We start from the raw sequence: 22,288 nt of genomic DNA, 5'->3' as shown, positions 1-22,288 counted from the left end.
TAATCGAAAGTTTAAGCTTACTTTTATAAAATTGCTCTAACAGTCTGCAAAAAATAATAAGCTGGATCTAATTCGAAGATTAAGGAACAACGCAATCTGCAACATTAACTGAATTAGATAATTTTAGCTTAGCTTATAACGTCCGTTATACATAAAACGCGCATGCGTAAACGTATTTTGCGCATGCGCACACACATATTCGCAGCGTAAAGGTGTTACGCGCATGCTTCAATGCAACGCATGCGCAGAAAGTTTGTAGCTTTGAGGTCCAGATTATGGGTGTCCGAATTAACGACTTTTGACTGTATTGATTTCATTCTGGCATTTTGTGTTGATTCACTACAAGCATTGTTTCACTTTTCAAATTGTTGCCACCAAATATTATCACCATGTATTATATTTAAAGAAATTAAATAATGAAGAATCTGCATTCTTGTACTGTGATAAAACAATGGTACCTAGAGCCATCCAATTTTGAATAATGTAATCCTCCTGTGAGGGCATCTGGAAACCCAAATTCGAGATTTGCAATATGGAATATAATATTGTATATACAATATTTACTTGCATATTTTCCCTTCCCTTTTTAGTGCAATGTTCATAAGTTTTTTAAATATTCATATAATTTCCCCCTTCTTCAAAGAGTTCAGAAAATAAGCTTTCTTAAATTTTAAAAGGGATTCATTCATGTAGTAGTTGATTTCATCTTATTACTAAATTTGCTCATGGATTTTAAAGGCATAGGCTCTGATTGATGAAGCAATTCTAGTGAGCTTCTTCAAGAAACCTGTGATATTTAATACTGTCGATTGTTCTGAAATTCATTACATGAGGAAAGACTTGAATGGTGATGAAGGTAATGACAATGGTCACTATATCCGGGCTCTAGCATATGGTAGCGACAGCAGTTCCAGTAGCATTAAATGTTTTGAGGGCTAGGAAGTTGCAGATGGTAACAACAAGAGTATATGAGATTCAGGCTTATAGAGGATAGAAATGAAGATATCTGAGTAGATATTGTAATGTTAATATTACGTATTTATTCTCATTTTAATGTAGATTTCTTTTAAATAAATAATTTTGTGATAGTTAGTTACCAGTAGTTTATCCATGAATGAGGTGTTTAGTTCTTACTGTAACTATGTCCTTTGGAAATTTATCATAATTTTCCCCTCTTAGTTTCCATATGATTAAATCTGTTAAAAAGGGGGAAAATATAGAGGGAGGATAACTGCGGCCATTCAAAAGGCACTTTCATTGTCTTAGATCCTCCAGGAAATGATTTAGTGTCTTTTCATATGTGGAGCACCATGTGACTTTATGTATATTTTTATGTTCAAAGAAGGTTCCTCCTATAATAAGTTCATTTGCATTTGCAAAGTCGTGAAATCTTAAGCCATTATCACTACTCTCCTCATGTAAACTGTGATTACCCTCAGAGTTCCCCCACTTTTATCATGCCAGTCTTTGCATATAAAGTCATCAATAATCAGTTTTACATCATTTGAGGGCTATTTATCATAGGAATCTTCAAATTTATTATAGAATTCATCCTTAATAGTATTGCATTTGTCCTTAGTAGGTGCATGTACACTGATAATACTAATATTTGAGGACAAGCTCGAATTGGCACTTCACAGTTCCTTTCATTTATAGGTTGGAAGTCTATTATTTTGTCCTTTATTTTTCCAGTTTCTACAAACTTATCCCGAAGCAGTTTTGCTTATCCTGAACAGTTATATAAAACACTGCATCTTTTTTTTTTGTCCAAAATTCCTTGGCCAAGCCATCTGATCTCCCGATTGGCCAAAATATCTAAATTATAATTCTCAAACATGTCAACCAGATTTTTAAGACTGTGCACACATTCTGAGTGCCAATATGCTAGCCTGTTGCTGTTTCATGTCATTTAGGTGGTATCCGTTCATAATTTAGCTTATGAGTTTTTAACTGGAATTTTTTTTTTACAGGGTGTGTTAGTTAGCCCCATGTCCAACCCTCAACCTGGAGGACCAGTCCCTTAATATAATTCCCAGGGGCAGGGTGCCTGGTTCTATCCCCGGACATTGGGTACCCATTTTAGTCACCTCTTAATGACATGTATGAGCAAATGGGTTATATTGCACATTAATAATACAATAACCTAGTCCTTCAGCTTCTTAAGTCAACTGCTATTTCACTTTAAAACATAGTGCATGGGCTGACAATATTTTGTAACATATTCCTGTTTCATCTGTATTATAAGTTTTGCATGGCTTGTATTTATTTCGTAGCCTCAGTAAAATGTCTTTATTGCAGTTATCAGCTGCATGGTGATCTGCTTCTTCCTTCTTACCAGGCTGTTTTTGATGAACAGTGCTGGATTTCTCTTTCTCCAACTTGTGAACCATCCGTCAGTTGATATTAAATTCTCTTCTAGTATGTAGCAAAACAGTGGAAAAAGCTCTGGAAGTAGAAACACTTTTAGTTTTATAGCTAAAAATCAATTTAAAAAAGTAATTTCAACGTCTAATTGGTTTTCTGATAGTTTTTTTGCATCCTTGAGTCATTTGTATTTTTTATTAGTTCTTCATCAAATATAATTCCTTGTTTAAGTAAATTGCAAAATGCTGTGTAAGAAATTCCTAGTTGAATTGTAGTTTCTCTCTGGCTGCAGTTACCAAGAACGTGAAATAATTTAGCAACTTATCCATTTCTTTCAGATAGAAGTTTTTTTTAGGGGGAAGGGGCTTTTGCACTTTCAACATGTTAAAAATGCTTGTTTCAGTGATTTATTCAAATTTTTAGCTTTTATAAAGATTGCTGTCTGTCTAATTATTTGATCTGCCATTTCATGTTCAGAAGCATAACCACTGCTTTCTTTACTTTTTCTTCAACCTCCACTTAATGACGTTCTTCCCATTTAAAGACTCTAAATGTATGGTAATGCTGAGAAACATTTCATGAACTTTTTTTTTTTTTTTTTTTTTTGTAACTATCTGTGAACATTAAGTATCTGTCTATCTGTCTCAAAGCAAAAATTTTGGATATAGAAATCATAAAAGGTGGGATACAGAAGTAGAATTGCTACCTCTTGCCAGCTGGTATTTGAGAACAAATTCGATTGTCAGTGGGGGAACGGTCTTTATTAAATAAATCCAAGATGATAATGTTTAAAATCCTAAAACACATTTTTCTAGTGTGTTTTCCTTATTCTAATTTAGAATGTAACTGTCAGGAATTGAATTTTGATTATTATTAATAAAATAAATCATTATACATTTATTTTGACATTATTATAATTTTCATTTTATTTACTGTTATATTAGAATGTATTAAAATTTTTCTTGTAAAATTTTTTAAGTTAAAAATTGTCCTTTTCTGTGTGTATATTCCTAATTTAATATCAGTGGAGATTTTTAACACTTTCACGTTTACCATTTCCATCAACTTCACCAAAAAGTATAAATTGAGTTTAACTAATGACTGACTATCTAAGTTTTCAAAGAGAATATTGGCAATTAAAGCATTTGGGCTGTATCTCTTATATTCCTCCCCTCCAATAACTATGCTGGTTTACAGTTAATTGCCGGCTTTTGCTAGCTTAGAAATGTGCGTTTAGAAATTTCTCATGAATTAGGTTGGTTAGTTAAATATGGCAAAGCACACTGAGGCTAACTACCTAAGGGGAAGAATGCTTTCATGGAGGACCTATTTAAGAGAAAGTGCTTCTTATTCATTTTGTGCATGGGGAAAACCATGAAAAGCAGCAGCCAGCCCATTCATCTGAGCTGGACTCCAGCACAAACTACCAGTATTTAGCAGTCTTTATGGCTCAGCCATTGAAGGGTCAGGTATTAATCTCTAATTTGCTGTTTGATTTGCAAATATTTAAATTATTATCATAGTCTTCAGCTCAAAAAGTAGAGTTTGTGTTACATGTTAGTTTTTAAACTGCCAAATTATAGTGCAAATGAACATTAGGCTACATTTGCTATTATTATACATTTAGTGTTGGAATTTAAGCTGAAAATAGGACATTTATTTCCCTGTAATTTGATACCTCTGGGAAGATTAAAAGAAGAGTTTACATTAAGTGATAGTAGTTTTATCACACAAGCTGTAAAATCAGTTCTTCAATTTTAAATATTTAGGTGTGTAATTGAATTTTGAATAGCTGAGAATTAAAGAAATGATTTTTAATTTTACGTTACTTAGACAGAAATTGTAATTCCAAATGTGTTGTATTGCATAATGTATCTTCTCACTGGTCAAGAACCACTTTGCATCACCGCTCTGTCTCCAAAATATGTACTCGATCATCCCACATGCTCTCCAGATTTGTCTCCTTGGGATTCCTTTCGCTTCTCCAAAACTAAAATTGCCTGGCACAAATTGCCTGAAATTGTTTTATCACAATGCGAGAAACATACATACATGTATACAGATTTTTCATTATTTAATTTTATTAAATATAACACAAGCAATAATATTTGGTGGGAACAATTTGAAAAGTGAAACGGACATTTAAGGCTTCCGATGCAAAAAGCCAAAATGAAAGTAATGGAACTTCTGTGCTAACGCCCCTTGGGCTAATAATATAATAAACATGGATCAACTTTTTGGTGAAGTAGTGATTGCAAATCTTTATGTTAGCTAATTATGAAATTTGGAAAAATACAAATTGTGAAGAAAAATGGATACAACTTTTCAGTCATTTCAAAGAAAAAAACATTTCATTGCCCAATCTTGTTCATATTATGGAAGAAATTTTCAGCATGCTAAGCACATCAATGTTAGTTGAAAGAGTGTTCTCAATTATGAATATCATGTAGTGTAAAGAAAAAGGTAGAATGGCTGAAGCTTTGCTAAGCAGCAAAAATAACAGTGAATTAAGTAGCAAAATAAATTTGGTACTGGGAAAAGTGCCATTAAAAATAACAAAGAATTTTCAAAGGAAGTTCACATTATTAAAAAATGTGAATAGCTTCTTAATATTGTGTGTTCAATTGAGTTATTAAAAATTTCTTTTAATTCATTATTGCTTTTTGTTAACAACTTCTTTATTTAGCCCTTTCAATCATAGGTTTCATTTTCTGTCGCAAATATGTTCAGAGAATTGCCCCGAGTTGAGCAAAAACTGCCTTGGTTTGTGCAAAAAATATTATGGTTAATGACTATTTTTTAACTGTTGGTTGTAGGCACATGTATTGAAATCCTAGTGTAGTAAACCTGGTTTATAACTCTCCAATCTTCTGGGACAAAATTAAAAACCTTTTTCCCTGTTGAACCTGTTTGTTGAACCCCCCCCCTTGTGATTTTGTTTGGCTTTAGTAAACATCCAGATATATGGAAATTAGAGATAAAGACACTTCATGGATATCTTAAAATAAAACTTTTTTTCATATTTTTTTCCAGAATTACAATGAAGAAAATCAGTACCGTGTTTGATGGCATATAAGACGTACTTTTTTTCCTAAATTCGGTCTAAAAAAAGTTACCTGCGTCTTATACGTGAAGGACACAGGTTAACTTTCAATACTGAATGCTATTTTTAGCCCGGATAAAGGTCTAGACACACATAATGTTTTCTACATCTGCCATAATTATTTTTCGCATGCGTGAAATATCTATCGCCGAAAAGCGGCAAAGCTCGAAGCTGATGTCGAAGTTCGAACAGGTTCGACGGTCACATTACGTTTATGGAGCCTTTCCTTCTTTTTACATAGACTTTCTTTGACTCAGCCGACACACGTGTCAGTATCGGTGCTTAAAACTATTTGTTAAAAAAAAAAATACTCTGGAAAATATGACTACAGGAAACAAGACATTAAACTATACAATTCAGTATAAACTAGTAGTGTTAAACTATGCCAAAGTGCATAGAAACAGAGCAGCAGCAAGGCATTTCGGTTCACTTTCTACAGAAAAAATGATACGTACTTGGCGACCACAGAACTGAAGACTGCTAAAAAACAAAAACATAACCTTTGATGCCCAGCTCCATCTTGGCCTGAACTTGAAAATGCCGTAAAAATGTGGGTGATAGATAAGAGGAAATCTGGGATAAGTGTTTCAACTAAAATGATATCAATGAGGGCAAAGGATTTGCAGAAAAACATGGGAATCAGAACTTTTCAGGGTCTGAGGGCTGGTGCTACAGGTTCATGAAAAGGCAAGGCTTATCAATGCGCACAAAGACAACTATTGTACAGAAAATGCTAGCAGATTATGAATAAAAAATACTAGCATTTCATAGGTTTGTTATAAATGCACGCAAGAAAACTTCTTTTGAGCTCGGTCAAATGGGAAATATGGATGAAATTCCACTCACATTTGATGTACCTTCCAACATGATTGTGAGTATTAAAGGGTCTAAATCAATAACCATAAAAACCACAGGTCACAAAAAAAATCCGATATACGATAGTTCTAACATGTTGTGCTGATGGCACAAAACTACTGCCGTTTTTCATATTCAAAAGAAAAACTTCCAATGGGTGTAATTGTTCATGTTCATCCGAAAAGCTGGATGGACAAAGCTGGAATGAAACTGTGGTTACAGAACGTATGGGCAAGGCGACCTGGTAGACTCTTAAGAAAACCCTCTTTTTTGGTTTTGGATCAGTTTAGCGCCCATAGAACTGCAGCCGTAAAGAATAAAGTGAGAGAATTAAAAACCCAGATAGCTGTCATTCCTGGTGGACTGACTAGCCAATTGCAGCCTTTAGATGTATCGGTGAATAAGCCATTTAAGGAAAAAAGTGCGAGAATGGTGGAACAAGTGGATAGGAGAGCCACATCACGCCCTCATACCCTCAGGTAGAATGAAGCGGCCCTTTATTTCACAAGTGTGCGAGTGCGTAAAAAGATCTTGGGAGGACGTAAAGGCTGAAGTAATTGTTAAGTCCTTTAAGATGTGCAGAATCAGTAATGCTCTTGACGGAACAGAAGACGACTCATTATTCGAAGAAGTTGATACTAGCGATGACGGAAACAGCAGTGATGACGTTATTCTCGTTTTCGATGATGATAATAGTGAAAAGATTTTTATGGTTTTGAAAGTGATTAAAGTGTAATTTCATGATAGGCAATGTTTTCCTTGAATCTGTGTTCTTTGTTGCTTCTGCTTTATTTTGTATTATGTTTGATTGCTTGCCGTTCATTCATTTATTCATTATTGAAATTTACATATCATGTTCAAAATAGCTTGCCGTTTGTCCATTTTCCTTAATAAAAATATGTTTGGTAATTGCATTCAATGATTGTTTATTTGGCTTTTATGAAACGTGAGAACTAAAAGTAACCATATTTTAAGTTATTGTGGTACCACACTATCGCTCGGACTATTGAAACTTTTTTTCCCTGTGTGTGGCCTTCTAAATAAGGGTGCGTCTTATATGCCGTCAAATACGGTAATTCTTAATTCATAGCTGTTAACTCTCCCAGTTTTTCATCACATCTCATAATCTCCCAGTAGATCACCAAATCTCCCAGTGCTTAATTTTAAGCCTTTACTAAGAAAAATGTCTCCCAGCAATAAATAAATTAATTGAATTAATGAAACATTAATTAGCCAAATTCCGTTCTCCCATCTCTAATGATTTTCAGAAATGTTCTTATTTAATTTTATTATCTGAATTGTGTTTTTTTCCCCTAATTGCATTTTATTGAAAATTACAGGTTTATTACTCTTTTATTAAATTTTTCTAATTAAATTTCATTTAATCTGAGTTGTCTTAATCTTCTGTAGACATCTGTAGATTTTTTTATAGGAAGATTAAAGCTGTGTTTAAGCAATTAATGTTTCTATTTAATTTTGTTGTTTTTAGTGCATTACTAAATTTATCCCTACAAATACTATGTCCATTAATTATTAATTTGATTTTCATTGTATTTAAAATTACTTTGATAAATGAGTTCTTTAGTACCTTAAGCGGGATTTTCTTAGTACAAAAATCTAAGAAATTAAAAAATGATCCAAAGAACATAAAATTTAGAATATCCAATCAACTGTTGATATATTTTACATCAGATGTAAATTACAAATAGTTAATAAAAAGTGAATTAAAGTCAGTTTCTTTGAAATTATGTCACCATTCGATGTGATAATCTCCTGGTTTTTAGGATTTCAAGGTTTTGCCAGCTAGGCAATCTATATATGTATATTTAATCAACAAGATCAACAATATGTGGATTAATTGTGTGCATGCATATTTATTTGTTCACCCTTTAATCATCATCAACCACCTTTAAAATTTCACCAAGTACCAGAGGATCATGACTGACTCCATTGAAAACCTTGATCTAATCTATAAAGTGATGAAAAAAGATTGAAATTCTGTTTGATTGTTAAAGCAAGCTGTATATAGAACCCTCAAATTACTTCAGCATTAAATTTAGAAAAAAAAAAACTAAATCAAAACAGGAAAATTAAATTATGTGAAGTACGTATCAATGCATGTGGATAAAATTTACCTTAAAATAATATGTGCCTATGTTAAAACTGATCTCCGTGATACTTCCATCCATGAGCTGAAACTGAATCCATTTGCAAAATTGTTTAGTCAGCTTTTCCAACATCACTTTATTTCAGGTTTTTGAAAGATTTTATTAGTCTCTTGTTTCTCAAAGGCTACATAGCACACAAGACCCCTTCCTCCCCAAAAAACTCAGTGTTTACAGGGAAAGGGCAGTTTTAGAAAAATTCCTTGCTTACCCCCAAAAGGGATTGAACATATTTGACATGTTTCCAGCAAGAAGCATTTCATAATTGTCTGGACTTTACTTAAGTTTTTTTGTTAAATCAAGAAATTAAAAGGGGATTTTGCATTCAAGAGCACAAAACCTATTGCTGGTAAGTGTCCAATGGGCAACATATCTCATTTGCTTATACCGCAGCACATTGGCTGCAGTACCATTTTAGAATAGGTTATATTTATTCATGTTCAAGTGTACTAATTATTATGTACAGCAGGGATGTCAAACTCATAGGTACACTTGGGCCAAACAAACAAGGTTTAACTTTAGGCGGGCCGCAAAAAAAAAAAAAAAAAAAAAAAAAAAAAAAAAATCATAGAAACGTAGATTTATTTTGAATAATACAATAATAAAAATATATATATATTTATATAGAAAAAAACACGAAAAATTTGATGTTTACGTCGTGATACTTGACATCTCTTCTCTGCTATTATCTTTCCTATTTCGGGAGATATTGTGTTTGCAGTGATAACTTTCAACGCTTGAGCATCATTAATACGGTTTCTAATAGGAGACTTATTACCTTTTGTGACTGAAAATAACTGCTCGCACTGATAAGTGCTACCAAACATGGAAATAATTTCATATGCGAATTTTCGAGTATTTTCAAACCTGGCTGGTAAATATTTGTAAAATTCAGGCACGACCACTTCAATGAATTTTGCTTTCAAATTTGAGTTGCATTGAATCTCGATCACCTCCATTTGCATATGGCTGGGTACTGAGTCAATACTTATTGAGAAAATCGAAGAAAACAAAAAAAATGTTTCTTCGAGGGAACTAAAATCATTAAACCTCATTTCAAATTCAGTTGTTAAATTTGCAATTTTTTCTGCGTATTTTTGATACGAACAAGTATCATCTAAACTTGATTTGTTCATGCTGCAAGTCGGGAAGTGCGTCAGATCTTCATTTTTAAGTTGTTTTTCCCAAAGAACTAGTTGACATTTGAATGCTTTAATTATGTCAAACATGTTCGTAATGATATGATCTTTTCCTTGTAACGATAAATTTAAATCGATTAAGTGTTTGGTTATATCAGCCAAGAAAGGTAAATCTTGTATCCATATTGGATCGTAAAACAAATTTACGTCTTGATTTTTCGTTTTTAAAAACTGACATATTTCTTCTTTCAAATCCCAGAATTGTTTGAGAATCTTGGAGCAAGATAACCAACGTACCTCGGTATAGTAGGACAAACCCGAATATTCACTATCTAATTCACTTAAGAAAGCAGTGAATTGACGCTGATTTAAACCTCGAGATCTTATAAAATTTATAACTTTTTATGTATATGACAAAACATTCTCCATATTTATTACTTTCGTGCATAAAACTTCTTGATGTATAATACAATGCATATGATGAATGTTTGAACCGTGAATTTCACTAAGTTTTTTCCTTAGTAATGCTACGAAGCCTTTGTTTTTCCCAGTCATTGATGGAGCGCCATCTGTAGCTACAGAATTTAATTTTGCCAAAGGTAGATTGTATTTCTGCAGAAGTCCAAAAACACAAGTAAATATATCTTCTCCTGTGGTAGTACCAGGCATCGGTATTCGTTCCAGTAATTCCTCAAAAATGTTAAAATTCTTGTCACAAGAACGAAGAAACACTGCTAATTGAGCTTTGCCACTAATGTCCGTGCTCTCGTCACAGGTAATGGAGAAACTTTCGAAACTAGATGATTTTGCTTTGATCTGATCACTTAAATTCGCGGCTAAATCAGTAACTCTTTCCGCAACTGTATCTCAAGACAATGAAATTGATTGAAAAGCCTTCACATTTCCAGGACAAAAAATTTCTCCAGCTTTCATTAGGCATTCCTTGATGAAATCACCGTCAGTAAAAGGCTTCGAATGTTAAGCTATCAACTCGGACAAGACGTAGCTTGCATGTACCGCCGCTTCACTTTCTTGCAATACTTTACTAAACATGGGCTGTTGCTTTTTCACTCCTAACTTGAGCTCTTTCAACTATTCTTCTCTCATTAATCCTTCGTAATTGTTATATTTTGATTTGTGTTGTTCGTAATGACGTTTAATATTATATAACTTTGGTACATTAATAGTATTATTACATATCAAGCAGATTATTTTATCTTTTATTTCACAGCAAAAATATTCTAATTCCCATTTTACTTGGAATATTCTATGTTCGTCAGCGATTTTTCGTTTAATTTTACTACCACTTGGTTTTGATATAGACATACTGAATACAAAGGGCTGGAATAAACACGGTTAACGTTAAAAAGTTAACAAAAATTCATTCTTTCCAAAAGAGATAAATCAAAATGCTGAAATATTTCTTCAAAAATATTCTAACAATATCACAAAATGTCAAACGTTTAGCAAAAATCAATTCAAAACAGAGAAACTAATTCTATCTCACAGCGAAATCGCTACAAATCAATCACAGCATTAAGTAAACAAACGGTTCGCTAGAGCTAGAGCTACTACTGAGATGAGTTGTTTGTTCTCGGCTTTTATAAGCTTTATAATTAATTTCTCAAATATACTGGAAACATCTATAAATATCTGGATTTTTGTGGATGGCAACAGCAATTACGAGATATTTATTTATTAGGTATTAAATCCACGCGCTGTTCTATTTTTAACCTTCCAACGCAGCTGTCTTTTCAAAAATCGTCTGCGTTGCTAAGGCAACATGAAGCAAATCTAATTACAATTCTAAATAAAAAAACTAAATAAATAAATAACTATGAAATCCGTAACAATATGAATTAAGTAATAATTAATAATAAAGCAAAGTGCATGCACATGCATGCACCAATATATCGTACAAAACTATGATTGGAAAACTGAGACCATGAGTTCGGCCACATTCGGCTATCGGGGGATGCGTACAAGTTCTGAGTGCACGTGTCCCCCAAAAGCCGAAGGTAGCTGAACGCAAGCTACTCACACGCATTTGTAATTTAAGTAGTGTGTGTGTCAGCTCGCTGTTAGTAATCTAACAACACTGAATAAATTATCGTTAATTACCTAGCAGTAAACATTTCATTTTTTTCTTCGTCGATATGTTATTTTATTATTATATATTATTATTTGCCGATATATTGGCCGGGCCGCAAAAATATTTGTTGTGGGCCGCGAGTTTGACATCCTTGATGTACAACAAATGTCTGGCATTATGCATAGTATTTTATTAATATTCGGAAGAAAATTTTTTTTGTAATGGATTTGTATTTTAGGCATCATTTAGGATGTCCTTTTTTAGTATATGACTACACTTTTATGTTTCTGTTAAATTATAGTTAGAAGGATTAGGGAAGCATTACTGTGCCTATATACTAATATTATAGTGAAATCTGTATTAGTACATACGTAAAGTATGACCTAAAATTTTAAATATTAAATAAATTAGTTATTTTGAGAAAAAGCAAATTATATGAGTCGTGAGTGGCTATCTATCTTGCACTAAAAAATTGGAAACCTGTATTGTGTCTAAACAAGAACAAAAGGGACCCTAATGGAGTGTTCATACACATAAAAGCTTATTACAAAAATGCTTTGCAGGCACAACTGATATAAGCTGAACTTTGCTGCTAGACATCCACACATTGCTATATCAAATAAACTGATATAAGAATTTAGTTTAAATGTTCTAATTTTTTAACTTGTAGAATGGTACAAAAGTTTACCTCTTGCAGTGAAGTGAACACAAATTGACATCTGGTTGGTGATTTCATTGTATCATCTACACATTATAGCATGTGCAAGTTTACTTTCCCTGACTGCCTGTGGCTTAGACCCTGTTGCACTCGTTAACAAAACGGCAAATAAATGAGTCGTTTGGGGACCACAGCGAAGAGCTATAATTATAATTGAAGATTTAAGTAAACTTTAAAAATATTAATGGCAGGGATGGAGGAAAGTGGAATTGGTCATGCATTTCTGGTTCAGACGTTAATGAAAAAAATAATCAAGGAGTTGTTACTTTTTTTAATAAGAGGCATGAGATATACTATAGCAGTGATCCAAATTATGAACAAAGGTTAACCACACTAAAAGAACAATTTAGATACTTCTGAAGCCATACTAATTATCAGGAAAAGGAAGGACATAGACATTTAATATTATTAAAATAATAAAATTGACTTCCTTTTTCTTAAGTATTAAATAACTTTTAGATTGCTGATTTGAAAAAACAAAATGTTTTAAATTTTCATATTGTTTACTGAAAACTTTAAGAAAGAAAAAAGTGTGCTGTTTTAGCATATGTTTCCACTATATATTTGCTATAATTTATGAATTATGTAATTGTTATGTTTTAATTGGTTTTGAGTTAATTATATCATATTTAAACCTACGTCATTTGATCATGTATCATTTGTGAACTCAAACTTGGTATCAGTGCTGCTGAGGTATGTCATAAATACATACTGCATTTGGAAGCAGTACCATAAAAAATTATACTGGAAAAGAGTGGATCAAAAATTCCTTTTTAATCAAGAATTGCCAGAAATTGTACTCTCTGTTATTGATGAAAGATTATTAGTATGAAAATTTCTACTGATTATTATCTACTTCAATCTGTCAAGAAATTTCAGAAATATATTTCCTGTTATAATAGGGAATATCTGTTGGATTTCTTGTCAACATGCTAAAAAAACTGACCAACTATTCCAAGAATGCGTTTGGTATAAAAAGATAAAAAGATCTGTGAAGGCCTTTGCAGAATGGTCCTTAAGAAAAGATATTTAAAAACCTCTATGTATTTAAAGGTTTCCCATCTGCAGTGGCTTAAGCAGAATGTGAAAAGATCTGTAGTATAAGCTTGATGTATTTAATCAGGCTTTTTAGATATGGTGGACTTGTTTGTACACATCAAGTTTCTTCTCAAAACATTTACAGCTGAAGTTTAAACTTCTCAGATCAAATATATGCTGGGTGCATTGTTCACAATATAAACAGAAGTTCCACGTAGAATGAATGTACTCATGGCCGAATTAAGACAATCAGAGCCTCTAGGGAAGAGTTCTTTCAGGAGTGCCTGATGTGTATTCTGTGTCTACAAAAGTTCTTACCCAATATTTATTTTCAGAACCTTTGGTCTTAGCCATATACTTCCAATTACAAAAATGCTTTAAATGAGACAAAGAATCGTGTTTTTGTATTTTTAAATTTAAAAAAAAAATTGTGTAAATTATGAAATATAGCTTTTTATATTCGTATAACATTTGAGAAGACAGAAAAAGATGAAGTTGTAAGTAAAAGAACAATATGTAAAAGGTTTTTGCTATTCTGAATCAAATGAATGTACATAGAAACAATCTAAGCATGCTCGATTTTAAGAATTTGTAACTTATCAGTTAAAATAAAGTTCATTGTGTCTGATTTCCTTGGAGGTTTATTTTAGCTGAATGAAATAATGTTAAATGTATAAGAAATTGAATGGGGCATAAGAGTTTGCCTTTTACATGCAGGGGTTTGTTAATCCAGGTTTGCTATAGTGGGGTTTGACTGTAATTTTATCGTAAGAAAATCAAGAGAGGAAATGGCATGAATAATTTAATTTCCGGAGAATGCGGTTACAGTAAAGAACTTAACAGATTAAAAGTATTCATGTATAAACTACTGATAATGATTGTAATATCATTTGTAACATTCCAGTAAGAATATATATTAATATTCTAACATCTAATGAAATATCTTCATTTCTCCTTTCCTTTATCTTCAGTCTTGTCCATTCTTATCATCATTCCCTGCTACTATCTAGGGCACAAATCATTCAGTGTTGATGGATATGCTGTCTGGGTTGTCTGTTGCAGCTTGCAAATTATTGCCATCATTTTTGTTACCATTTAGTCTGTCTGCTCACATGCAGTGAGAAGATAACCACATTCAGAATGTTTTAAACATTTTGCAATGTCATTGTGTTAAAAAACTGGGTGGGTGGGGGAGGGACATGCATTGAGTAAACTCCTTCAGTAACATAGAGTGGTAATCTTTCATTGGTAACTCCTTCATTAACATAGTTTCTAGTGAGTAGAACAATGTCACAATCTGTTGATTCCATCATGGAAGTTAAGAAGTTTGTTCAAAAGTACGAATGCATTAAAATTGAACAGAAGTATATAAATTAGTGTATAAATGGAGATTTGATTTAAGTTTTGTTTAGAGCTCACTTGAGGCTTAAACTGCCATTATTAATAGCTAGCCAGCACTTCAGGTAGTTGATGCTCTTGAGACAAACATATCTTGAAAGTTATATTATAATAATTGGCCCCCTTCCAAATTTTAATTACATATCTGTGCCAGAAGAAAAGAAATTCAATATAAATTTATATTTAAAGTTTAATTTGAGCAATGCATTGCATAAAGATGTATGGAAATTTCCTGTTATGTTTTTACCACCAATCCTCGAATTCCATATCACAGATTATGTTCTTACTGCATTAATATAATATTAATGAGACATAGTGCACAATAAAAATTAAGCTTTATTTAGGAACTTCGCGCACACTCCCCGACAGCCTGCCTGTTTCGCTCTGCTCGCTACTCGTAAGAAACTTCTCCTCTAGGGTTGCCACACTTATCGGAGGGCGCAAGGCGCGCTCCTTATCGCCATCACCACAGAGTTTCCCCCCAGTTCCTTTAATGGCTATTCAAAGGAACGACATAGGTTATGAAATTATCTCAGAGTATCCGTGCTGTCAGGTATTTTTTTTATGATTACAAAATTAGAATATAAAATTAGAAAAGATCAAAATGCAATTCAATATATAACAAGGTATTGACACATATAATAAAAATGAAATAACAAAAAATATGTTAAGATATGAATTTAAAAAAAAATGTTTTAAATTGTTATGTAAGAAGCAAGTTTCTTAGGGAAGTGAACATGTCTTCCCGATCTGGTGACAGTTTGTGTCTTAGAGAGTTCGTTTGCAGATTTATTCTGCTGAACTGTCTTTAAGTCTTTATTTGTTTTCAGTTCAGGCAAATTAGAGTCCGAAAGCAAATAGGCTGGTTTCACACGGTCTATAGACACAGTAGATTTCAGACCGTTAACATCAATTGTGAAAGTTTTGTCTGTTCTAGAAAGGACTTTATGCGGACCTGTATATGGTTGGCACAGAGGTGGCTTTACTCGATCGACACGTAAGTATACATGCGTACACAACTTTAAGGTAGCACTTACGTAACATTTTTCTTGGCAATGTGCAGATGTTGCTATTGGATTCAATTGTTGCATTCTATGCCTAAGATTTGTGATAAATTGTGTGTCATACGGAGATATCTTAGATGACGTTATCATATCACTAGGCAGCTTGAGAGTTGTGCCGTACACCAGTTCAGCACAAGATGACTGTAGATCTTCCTTTACGGCTGTCCGAATACCAAGCATAACAACTGGTAGTGTTTCAGTCCAGTTATTGGTCTCGTGAGCCTTGAGAGAAGATTGTAAATGTCGATGAAATCGTTCAACAATGCCGTTTGACATTGGATGATAGGCTGTTGTTGTGATTCTGTTCGTACCCAAAATGCGCGTGAATTCTGCAAAAAGTGCGGATCTCATTTGAGAACCTTGGTCTGTTGTTATGATCGGTGGGCAGCCAAAACGAGATATCCAACAGTTGAAGATGGCTCTGCAAATGGTTTCCGTTTTCATATCCGGGATGGGAATGGCTTCAGGCCATCTGGAGAATCTATCTATTAGAGTCAAAAGGTACACATTGCCTTCTGATGGAAGTAACGGTCCGACGATATCCATATGGATTTCTGAAAAACGTGCATCAGGAAGAGAGAATGTGCCCAGTGGTGCTTTAGTATGCCTAGTAGTTTTCGATTTTTGGCAAGATTCACAGGATTTCACCCAATTTTTGATATGACGTTTCATAACGAGAACAAATAAGCTTCGCAGTAGCTGCAATTCCTGGATGTGACAGATTATGCAGATGATTAAAGATGAGTCTGCGAAAGGAATTCGGAACAAATGGACGAGGAATGTCCGTTGATATGTCACAAAGAATATTACCATCAGAATATTGGCACGGTTTAAATTCCAGTTTCAAAGATGATGTGTTGTTTTTGAGAAGGTCTTGTACCTCCGGATCATGCCGTTGAGCTTCCAAAAATTTTTTAAAATCCAAAAATGGAGATTTTGTTATGGAATCAATTTCGATTCTTGAAAGAGCGTCAGCAACGACGTTTTTTGAACCTTGCACATGCCTAATATCAGTAGAGTACTGAGAAATAAAATCTAAATGGCGCAATTGTCGAGGTGAACATTTATGAGGGTTCTGTTTAAAAGTGTATATTAACGGTTTTTGATCCGTATAAATTATAAAATTTCGGAATTTCTTAATTGCAGAATAAATAGAAAATAATTCCCTATCGTACGCGGACCATTTCTGTTGACTTTTACTGAGTTTCATAGAGAAAAATGCTATAGGTTCCCATGTTTGTTGAGACAACTGCATAAGTGTGCCGCCGATTGCGACGTCTGAGGCATCTACCCAGATGCTTAGCTGGGCTCCGGGAATAGGGTGTCTCAAAAGGGTAGCCTGAGCAATGGCATTTTTGGCAGCAATAAAGGCTTGTTCAGCATTCTCGTTCCAATTTAATTGTGGGGATGAATCCTGAACACGAGAACGAGATTTCCTTTTATTAATATAGCCTTCTAACAATTTTATTAAAGGAGAAAGAATATGTGCTGCTTTAGGTATGAAACATCTATAAAAGTTAAACATGCCTAAAAATCGGCGAAGCTGAGTGAGAGTGGTAGGTTGAGGAAAATCTAAAATACATTTGACTTTGTCAGGAAGAGGTTCAATTCCGTTTTCACTAAGGTGAAAACCTAAGAAATCAATAGATGTTTGACCAAAGGTGCATTTTGAAACATTTATGCAAAGTCCATATTCCTGAAGTTTGGAAAATAAAGCTTTCAAATGCCTGCAATGTTCCTCAGAATCTTTAGAGGCTATGAGCAAGTCATCGACGAAAGCGTAAACGCCTTCTAAATCCCGCGTGACTTCATCTATAAAACGTTGAAAAGTCGCAGATGCATTGCATAAGCCGAATTGCATACGGGTACTTTCGAATAAACCGAATGGTGTGCATATGGCGGTTTTGTGGATGTCGGCTGGGTTAATTGGTATTTGATGGTATGCCTTAATCAGATCGACATGACTAAAAATTTTAGTACCGTGCAATGCAGCAGTAAAATCGTCTAAACATGGAATAGGGTATTTGTCTTTTATTGTTTGAGCATTCAATGCTCGATAATCTCCTACAGGTCTCCATTCCAGACTTCCCTTTTTTGGAACCATGTGAAGTGGGGATGCATAATTGCTGCTCGAAGGTCTCAAATGCCCCAATTGCATCATAGTTTGAAATTCTTGTTTTGCTATTTTTAAGCGATCTGGAGCTAACCGACGAGGTTTTGCAACCACAGGTGGACCTTTAGTTATGATATAATGAACGGTGTTATGTTTAACAGGTTGGTTAGGATCTGGTAATCTAGTAACTGAAGGAAATTCTTTTAAAATTTTGTGATATGGTGTATCACTAAATACAGTTTTTACTGAATAAATGCTTGCATTTTTTCACGCAACCGACGGTTTTAAAATGCGTTTTTAAATCTTTGAGACATTTGTTTCTGAGATCAGGCACCAATTCAAAGAAATGGAGAAAATCTGCTCCAAGAATGGGTGTACTAACATTTGCTATAAGAAAAGTCCATGTAAACTGTCGTCTTAATTTGAAATCCAAAGAAAGTGTTTTTTGACCATAAACATGAATAGTAGAAGAATTAGCAGCGAAAAGTATTTGTTGGGACGAATTCCGTTTTTGAGAATTATTTGCTGGAAGTAAGGACACGTCAGAGCCGGTATCGACCAAGAATGAAAGGTTTGTTCTACGGTCACGAACGAACAGGCGACGTGAAACTTGAGGCAAAGAATAAGTCGCCTCTATTCTTTGCTGGTTTCGTTTCCCTGCCATGAACAAGGTTTTGTACATTTGTCATCTCTACACTTTTTCCCAAAACGTCTATGATACCAGCAAACAGAATAATCTCTCCTTTTGGAATTGCTTCTTTCCTTATTGCGATCTCCGCGATTTGGCGAGCGACCACGAGAAAGAGAAATGCGATCAATACGTTTGTTTAATTTTTCTATTTGTTTAAATAATTTATCCTCAAGAGACTGATCGACTGTGCGAGAAACGGCACAAGTCCCTGGGGTTGGATTTACTTCTAAAATTCTGTCGGCAATTTCTGCAGCTTTATCTACAGTTAAATTGGAAACCGCTGCCAAAATAGACTGAACAGTCGAAGGCAAACGTTGAAGGAATAATTCTAACATTAAGTTATCAGGAACATTTAAAGATTCTGCTCGACGTTTCATATTTCTAAGCAAATCGGAAGGTTTTCGAGAACCTAATTCTTCTCCAGATAATAATTGGCGAATTTCTTGCTGAGAAGATTCTCCTGAACGATTTATTAACTCAGTTTTAAGCTTTGCATATGGATCAATAGGGTCTGGTTTCATAAGTAAATCCCGTACTAGTGATGCGATATCTGGAGGAAGATGAGAAACTACATAATTATATTTAGTAATGGATTCTGTGATAGGTTTGGGGGTGGCAAGAGCAAAAGTACTTTCACACATAATAAACCATAAAGATGGGTCTGATCGGTTATAAACCGGAATTTGGACGGCATAAACATCAGACATTGTGCAAGGTTTTTAAGCCAAAATAAAAGCAAAAATTTAACTAAAGAAAATTAAATTAAATGATAAGTAGAAAACAGAATTATAAAATGATCTATAATTACTACTCATCTGTGATCCGGAGGATGAAAACCGATGTAATCCATTACTTCTGGTTTGGAGATCTTGAGTGATGGCTTGTAGTCAAAACCGAAAGTGCTTGAGAACTGTTCATACGATTTAATCATGTCCGGGTCACCATTATGGAAATTTCCTGTTATGTTTTTACCACCAATCCTCGAATTCCATATCACAGATTATGTTCTTACTGCATTAATATAATATTAATGAGACATAGTGCACAATAAAAATTAAGCTTTATTTAGGAACTTCGCGCACACTCCCCGACAGCCTGCCTGTTTCGCTCTGCTCGCTACTCGTAAGAAACTTCTCCTCTAGGGTTGCCACACTTATCGGAGGGCGCAAGGCGCGCTCCTTATCGCCATCACCACAGATGACTATAAATATATTTCTGCAGTTTAAGCTATATATATATATATATATATATTTAAAAAAATCAATTGAAATTTTTAGATATAAATTTAGCAAATCAATAAAATAAGTTGTCTTCCGCTTCATGTCAAGTCTCTTACCTTGAGCGAGATTATTTTACCCACAATTGGTACGTAAATCTGTTTAAAGAGGGCAGTACATATTCTAAGTTGTCAAGCTTGGCTTGACTTGTTTATCTATGTCACTGAATATGTAGTGTCCCTTTCAAGCAGATTTACAAACTAATTGTAGGTAAAATAATCTCAAGGTAACAAACTTGACATTAAGTGGAAGACAAATTATTTTAATTTGTTTGCTAAAGAAAAAAAATTCTGTAATTAATTTTTATCACGAATATAATGCACTAATAGTTCATATTTAAGATAATTAAATTTCTTTATTTAAAAAATAAATTAAGTAACAAAACAAAGAGGTTGAGTCACATAAAATGTGAAACGGACAGGCATTTTTGCGTATGATCAAATTTTTCAAGATTTATGTCTAAAAAATTTAAATTGATTTTTTTTATATTTTAAATTGTAGAAATAAAGTTAGTCATCATTATGCAATGCATGCTCAAATTAAACTTTAAATATTAATTTATTTTGAATTTCCTTTCCTTTCTTCTGGGACGGCATATGTGAGCAAAATTTGAAATGAGTCGATTACTTTTATATCTTGGAAAGTACATGCATTTGGTGAGTTTAAAATATATTCTTGTAATGGTTTTCATTAAAAATATTCAATAAACTTTATAGTATGTGAATAAAAACCAAAAGAAAGTTTATAAGAATATATCCCAGTGCTTGAAAAAGTATGCAACTACAAATGAGTACAACAGCAACCAAAGTTGTAACAACTGATTTTAATCTTCTGTATTTTCTCTCTTCTTCCATCATGGTGTAATAGTAGCACATTCGGGGTGTGTTCGAGAAGTCCAAGTTCGAGTTCCAGCGAGGGCATTGTTTATTTTTCCTCTCTTTTCAAAATAACCTAATGGCTCTAGAGTGGTGCCCAAACTAAAAGATGGTGGACAATAATTCATCACCACCATGATTGGGTCCCTTAATCCCCAGCTGCCCTTTAAAAGGGGGGTATTTTAGAATGCTGTATTGACTCAAATATAAAATTGTGCATACATAAGAATGAATTTTTTAAATATCCCAAAGAGCAGTTAAGTGTCAGCAAATGGATTTCACATTTTGTAAAATAAAACTATTGAGACTCAAACGGAGTATTTGTACTAAGTCTTATGCACAACTGATGTGATGAAGTAAATGCTCAGCTATGTCTTGAATAATTAAGTTATTTATTATTATATATTTTTAAATAAATGCACAAGGTTAATTGACATTAATTTACAATGAAATAATATTATAGCAAATTTTCTCCTCCGTCATTTGGCATCGCTACTTGGATAGCTGTCATGTACAGAGTATAATAATAAAATTAGAATTAGTAGTGGATTTATTGAAATTTTTTTATGTATTTTAAATTTTTAAAAAACTTCTTAAACTTTTAGTACTAAATTTCTGCTTTAACTTCAAATTTTCAATTAGGAATCTTTTTAAAGTTGTTTTGAGGGGGGGGGGGAATAAAAAATAAAATAAAAGTCTTATATATTAAGCCATTTCCGTGTATATGAGTATGATATGTTTTCCATCAGAAAGATAATTAGAAGGCCTCAGTATTCATGCAAAACTAAGTATAATAACGCCGATTGTTCCAATTCTAACTATCTGATTTCAAAATCAAGATCATTATATTAAATTTGAAAGAAATCTAAAATTATGGTGAAAATTCAGTCACAAAGTGCTTAAATATGGATGATTTTGAATGTTAAATGATGATAAAACGTACTTAGCAGAAACAATATGTCTTGTAAAATATAAGTGATTATTGCAGGATTAATACAGGTCCATCAAGTATTCAAATATAGCTATGAGTTAGTTATTTATGTGCCTTAAAAGAATTTGCAGTTTAGCTCCCTTTGAAAGAATTCCCCCCCCCCTGAAACAAAAAAAATTTACATTTTTACTTCTTTTCACGAAGTAAAGGAAGTATTGTAACCATGAAAAATTCCAGGTACCATATTTCAACGAAAAAAATCCATTTTGACCGCTATTGAATGCAATTTAACGATGTTTTTGCCTGACATCTGTACATAAGGAAAGAATAAAGGACTCTTTCTTCTTCTTCTTTTTCCCCCCTCCCCCAAACGTATAATAAAACTAATTTACAATCGATTTAGAAGAGTTTTTTTTTTTTTTTTTTTTTTTTTTTTAAGCTTCGGAACGTTAAAATTTTTTTTAA

At 33.3% G+C, this 22,288-nt stretch overlaps 1 protein-coding gene across 1 annotated transcript in view; it reads left to right on the top strand.

Moving 5' to 3' along the window:
- LOC118184882 (uncharacterized) overlaps window positions 1-22,288 on the top strand; it is a 156,067-nt gene that overhangs the window by 107,447 nt on the left and 26,332 nt on the right. The gene's annotated exons all lie outside the window — the stretch shown is intronic.

The sequence above is a fragment of the Stegodyphus dumicola genome, chromosome 6 (assembly GCF_044657685.1).
Source record: "Stegodyphus dumicola isolate Sdum_Otavi_A_Nest chromosome 6, ASM4465768v1".
In the NCBI taxonomy this organism is placed as follows: domain Eukaryota; kingdom Metazoa; phylum Arthropoda; class Arachnida; order Araneae; family Eresidae; genus Stegodyphus; species Stegodyphus dumicola.
This window is presented reverse-complemented; position numbering and strand designations above follow the sequence as displayed.